At 48.2% G+C, this 5,311-nt stretch overlaps 1 non-coding gene across 1 annotated transcript; it reads left to right on the top strand.

The window, feature by feature from the left end:
• The first annotated feature begins 4,690 nt into the window (after positions 1–4,690).
• On the top strand, positions 4,691–4,853 carry LOC116568420. The gene has a single exon (XR_004276625.1). It is a non-coding gene; the product is annotated as a U1 spliceosomal RNA (small nuclear RNA).
• Positions 4,854–5,311: the final 458 nt, after the last annotated feature.

Genomic DNA, 5,311 nt, shown 5'->3' with positions numbered 1-5,311 from the left:
CCTGCTCTGTTTCTGATTTCGGCACCAGTCTCTAGGCTGAGCGTGTGAGAGTAGGAAAGACACACTGTCCCTAAGAAGGTCATAGACTACTGTTGAAGTCTAAGTTTAAAAGGAGTTTTGCCTTCTCTGTCATTTTGTAAGAATTCCCAATCTAAAAATTTTAGAGAGTGGTTCTTAGGTTTGGAGAGTCTTAGAATCAGCAGTGGAGATCACAGGAGCCACTTCCTGGGCTCCAATCCTAAGTACTTCATTGATGTGTGGCCCCAGAATCTGCATTTCTTACACAAATATCCCCAGGTGATTCTTTTTTTTTTTTCCTTTTGGGTTTCAGAATTGTGTGTGTGTGTGTGTGTGTGTGTGTGTGTGTGTGTTTAGCTTTCTTTAAAAAAAAAAATTTCTTTTCAGTGTTCCAAATTCATTGTTTATGCACCACACCCAGTGCTCCATGCAATGCGTGCCCTCCATAATACCCACCACCAGGCTAACCCCGCCTCCCACCCCCCTCCCCTCCAAAACCCTCAGATTGTTTCTCAGAGTCCACAGTCTCTCATGGTTCATCTGCCCCTCCAATTTCCCCCAACTCCCATCTCCTCTCCAGCTTCCCATGCTCTCCATGGTATTCCTTATGCTCCACAAATAAGTGAAACCATATGATAATTGACTCTGCTTGACTTATTCCACTCAGCATAATTTCCTCTAGTCCTGCCCCAAGTCATCCTTCCTGATGGAGGCATAATACTCCATAGTGTATATGGACCACATCTTCCTTATCCATTCGTCTGTTGAAGGGCATCTTGGTTCTTTCCACTTTGGCGACTGGCCATTGCTGCTATGAACATTGGGGTACAGATGGCCCTTCTTTTCACTACATCTGTATCTTACCCCAGGTGATTCTGATGCAGACCTCAGTTTAAAACTGTTGTTCTCCAACATTGACCCAAAAGTATAGAGTTGTTTCACTTCGATTGATAACCTTTAACTGAGAAGTGTATAAGTCCTTCCATAAATGTTGGCACAGAGATCTGCAAATATTCCTTGGGAAGAGTCGTTAGTTATGTTCTTTTGCTTTCCAAGAATTACTATAAAGCTATCACTCCACAGTTATTTCCTAGAGAGTCACAAGCACGGACAACAACAAACAAAACCCTCAAATAGTATCTCACAACCATCACCACCACTGCAACCAGTAACAGAAAGACCCAAGAAAAGACTCCCACCTGAGGTAGGGATGCCCCCTATTTTATTAGTCAATAGAGTGACTCCACATCTGCTCTCCTGCTCTGTTGTTCAGGTATTTCCATGAAGGCCTTTGGCTGTCAATACAAAGGAACTCTGGCCCAATCGGTTGAATGGATGAAAGTCGGTAAGCTATTAAGGCAAAGAAACCAAGCATGAGACCATGTCACCCTGTGCTTATTCCAGCATCCCAACGATTCCTCCTCCAACCCTGTGCCGTCAAGGCTGCTGCACTCTGATGGGATAGTCAGTAATCAGTGAAGAACTCAGACACTGCTTCTACAAAATTCATTTTAAGTACATAACATTTAGGAAAGCAACAGAGTATGATGTCGTATTAACCTCACACCGCTCAGGATTCAGTCACAGATCAGTTGCTTTTCACCCTTTGTGAAAGGCTGAAAAGTAGCTTTGTGCCTTAAGAGAACTCGTTGCAACAAAGATTACCTTTGACGGGTATATTGTCCAATATTCACCTCTTTGTAAGTTATGTCCTAACCCTCCCTGTGAGAGTAACAGAGCCCACTCTTGAAATATCTTTCTGTGTGGCCTCCAGTGGCTTCCACTTGGCATAATTCCCATAAGAACCTGGCTGAGCCCATGCAGGGAACGGACTGGGAATCCCACAGAAAAGAATGGAAAGAAAACAGGTGGCAGGTGATGAGGAGAGCAAAGGCCAGTGAAATGTAAATAAAAGTAAATTTCCTTACCGTCTCTTATAACACCTAAAAATCCCTTTGGAAACGTCTTTATCTCCACCCTCCACCCCCAATGTACAGTATATGATAAATCACTCCTCACAATCCCAGGGCACCTCTTCCTGTCCAGGGGTCCTGTCCCTGAACTTTAATAAAAACACCTTTTTTGCCCTGAAGACGCCTCAAGAATTCTTTCTTGACCATTTGCTCCTGGCCCACATCACATCAGCAGGTACTTAAAAGTAAGACATAAACCCGAATAAAACTAGCTCTTGACCTGTGGACCTAAGACAGAGAACCTACAGAGTTTGTACAGAATTTATCGCATTCCCCAGAACTCATTACCACGGAGGTGAATGAGCTAGATGCTTCTTACTGTGTTACCAAGTCACCATAAACAGAACGCATTACAAGAACACATATATATATATTTTTTAATCTTACAGTTCTGAGGGTGCAGAGTCCCAACAAGGATCTCACTGGACAAAGATCGAGATGTCCACTGGGTACCTTCCCTTCTGGAGGCTCTAGGAGAGGGTGGAAATTAGTCAAGGGAAACCACACTAAAATGCAGTCCCGAGGTTTTAGCAAAAGAGCTCCTCTGCCCTCCTTACCTCCTAGGGCATTGCGGCCCCAAGGGAGGGACTGATCTGACCTTACTGGGACTTGACATTGCACAGGCATAGGCCTCTACTAACCTGGCCAGAGGAAGAAATGCTAGCTTTTCCTCCCAGGGAGACACCAACACTCTTCCGACTCACAGTTCACCCCGATGGACTTTCAGAACAATCTTCCTAACTGACCCCTTTCCTCCAAAGAAAAGAGTGTCCCTCCCCTTTGTTTTCTGGACTAGCCTATGGATTTGCCAACGCTGCTTTATCCCAGATCGCCTTCCCCTTTTATTCCTGACAAATCCCATTTTTGCTGGTAAAATATCTGGAAGTTTCTATTTTTTTAGGTGTGTCTCTTTGCCTGTTCCGGCTTTTAGAGGCCCCTCCTCCATGCTGCCCCAGCCCCAGCAGGCAGAGTCCTCCTCACACAGCATCCGTCTGACCTCTTTCTCTGCCTCTTCCAGTTTTAAGACCCCCTGGTCTTTCCAGAGGTTGCCTGGGGAATCCAGGATCATCTCCCCATCTCAAGGTCCTTAACATAAGCACCTCTGCAGGGTCCCTTTTGCTGCTGATGGAACGTGCACAGGTTCCTGGTGATGGGTTTTCGGAATACAGGTGAGGTTTGGTGGAGTGAGGTTGGGAGCCAACGATGAAGAAAGAATCCTTGCAACGTCTCTGGTGCAAAATGTTGATTTTACTAAAGCATGGGGACAGGACCCTTGGGCAGAAAGAGCTGCTGCCCTGGGGTTGGGAGCCAAGGCTCATTATACACTTTGGCATTAGGGGTTGGGAGAAAGGGAGGTTTTCAAAAGAATATGCTAAAGAGGACCTTCAAGATCCTGGAGGCCTTTGCCAATGTCAAGTTAAGGTTGTTTTTCCCTATAGTTCAGCATTACCAATAAGACAGTTGCAGCTTCCTGGAACTGTCCCAGAGATCTCACCCAGGAGTGGGAGGTCAGGGTTTCAGGGAGTCAGCCTGTGCTTTGTCCTTTAGCTAGCCTTCTGCTTCCTCCTCACTGGCATGACCACGGGCACCTCCTAGGGACGGGGCATTATTCTGCCTCCCACCATACTACAAACTAGGTGACAACTAAAGTTGGACACCCTCCACCCCCCAATCTTTTCGAATTTCAACAATCTCATAAAAGAAAAGCACTCCCTCAAGGCACAATCTAGACAAAGGCAAATCAGGACCCTCGGACACTCCATCCAGGGCCATACAATTGCCCAAGTACTGGTCTCTTGGGAGTATTTGTTTTGCTTTGTTTCCCAGACCTGGCATTTTCCCCCCGACTTGGATGCAGAAATCTCATCCAAGGGGAAGAGCACCATGGTGGAGGGAGGGAAGGTGGTGGCAGAGCTGGCACCCCGCTAACCCCCTGCTGTGAACTCTGAGCCCTGTCTAAGGGAGCGGAAGGGATGGTTTCCTTTGGCCCCGTCCTCAACAGTGGGATCCTTGGTCGTTCTCTCCAGGACAGCCATGAGGGAACTCTGCGTCATTGCCCTAGGAGCCGGCCTGGTAAATAAGCTGTCCCCCCGCGGTGTTCTCAGGGCCTGGGATGTTGCCAGCAGGTGTCAGCCAGAGGGCCAGCCCAGAGGTTGCGGACTTTTGGTTCCCTGCTCCATCCCCCAGGGTGTCCAGACCTGGGGGGATGCGTGGGGGACTGGCTAGGAGGCTGAGTTCCACAAGTGCAGCCAACGCCCTCTGTCTCCTCAAAGCAGATTTTAAGGAGAGGGAGAGAGGGAGAGACAGAAGGAGAGAGGGAGAGATGGATCTGTGCTTCTCTGTCTGCTGGAAAGTCCTCCCTCGTGTTCCTCTCAGGCTGGGGCAGCCTTCCCTGTGCTGAGTGCTCTGTGTGCCTGCCTGTGTTTGGTGGCGGGGAGACCCCTGACGTCATGGATGGGGTGTGTCTGATGTAAATCAGTTATCATTAGGCCTAGGTTCTGGGCCAGAGAATTCCTCAGGCAGAGGATGAAGCAGTGCTGTAGTTTCCATTGTATTAGGAAGACTCCTGTGGAGGGTGAAGATGCTTGGGGCAAGAATGGCTGCTGACGGTTTGGGGGTGTTGGTTGGCAAGTGAGTGTGTGTGCAGGGTGGACGGCGGGTGAGGCTAGTGTGGGGCGGAGGCGGAGGCAGAGAGGGTCATACTTACGCGGCAGGGGAGACACCATGATCAAGCAGGTCATTTTCCCAGGATGAGGCTTGTCCATTGCACTACGGACATGTGACCCCTGCGATTTCCCCAAATGTGGGAAACTCGACTCCATAATTTATGGTAGTGGGGGACTGCGTTCGCGCTTTCCCCAGGTAATAGGTGTTCAATAACAGAATGCTCTGATTTTTAATTTTCTCTTACAGCTTTATCTTTTAAGAGAACGTTTGCTGGTGTTGCTGTTTTAGCGGTACCACTTACTCAGTGAATGCGTGATTTATAACCCACTTAACTACATTGCTGGTTGATGGTCTTTCTCACCGGAGACACGCAGGAGTCCTCTATGCACAGTTTTCAGGAAAAGATTGGGCCTCTTGTTTTTCTTGAGGTCTCCCCTGGAGCAGTGTGCCGCGTTCTCCAATATTTTGTGTGATTCTGCTTACGTTTTGGTGTCTCACAGTCCCAAGAACTAGGCGAAGAAGGTGCTTTCTTTCACTCCCCAGGGAACACAAGCCAGAGTCTGTCCCCCTCCGCTGCCCTCTGGCTCCCTTTTCCCACCAGCACTCTACAAAGCCTCATGCAGTCCACAGACTCCCTATCCTTAATCAGGCCA

This window comes from Mustela erminea, chromosome 10, assembly GCF_009829155.1.
Source record: "Mustela erminea isolate mMusErm1 chromosome 10, mMusErm1.Pri, whole genome shotgun sequence".
NCBI lineage: Eukaryota > Metazoa > Chordata > Mammalia > Carnivora > Mustelidae > Mustela > Mustela erminea.
The sequence above is the reverse complement of the archived record's forward strand: the minus strand, read 5'-3'. Positions and strand labels throughout refer to the sequence as shown.